Raw genomic sequence first — 280 nt, forward strand, 5'->3', positions numbered from 1 at the left:
GTGAAATATGAATGACATAGCCCAACACACTCAAAAGTTACGGAAAAGGTTCAAGTTTTTGCTTATAAAACAAACAGCTTTTAAAGCAAACAGAAAAGACAAAACTATATACTCCCAAATCTCCTAACTTTATTTTACTTTTTTATTAGTCACACAGTAAGCATTTGGCTCTCCTTATTTGTTTATCTTCTTAGCTCACTTGTAATAAAAGTCAAATGACGAAAGGGAGGCACTATCTTGTATACAATTAACCTTTAGCCAGTAACAAAGACTAAGAATA

This window comes from Saccostrea cucullata, unplaced genomic scaffold (assembly GCF_032062105.1).
Source record: "Saccostrea cucullata isolate Sc308-1 unplaced genomic scaffold, CSIRO_AGI_Scuc_v1 ctg1116, whole genome shotgun sequence".
NCBI lineage: Eukaryota > Metazoa > Mollusca > Bivalvia > Ostreida > Ostreidae > Saccostrea > Saccostrea cuccullata.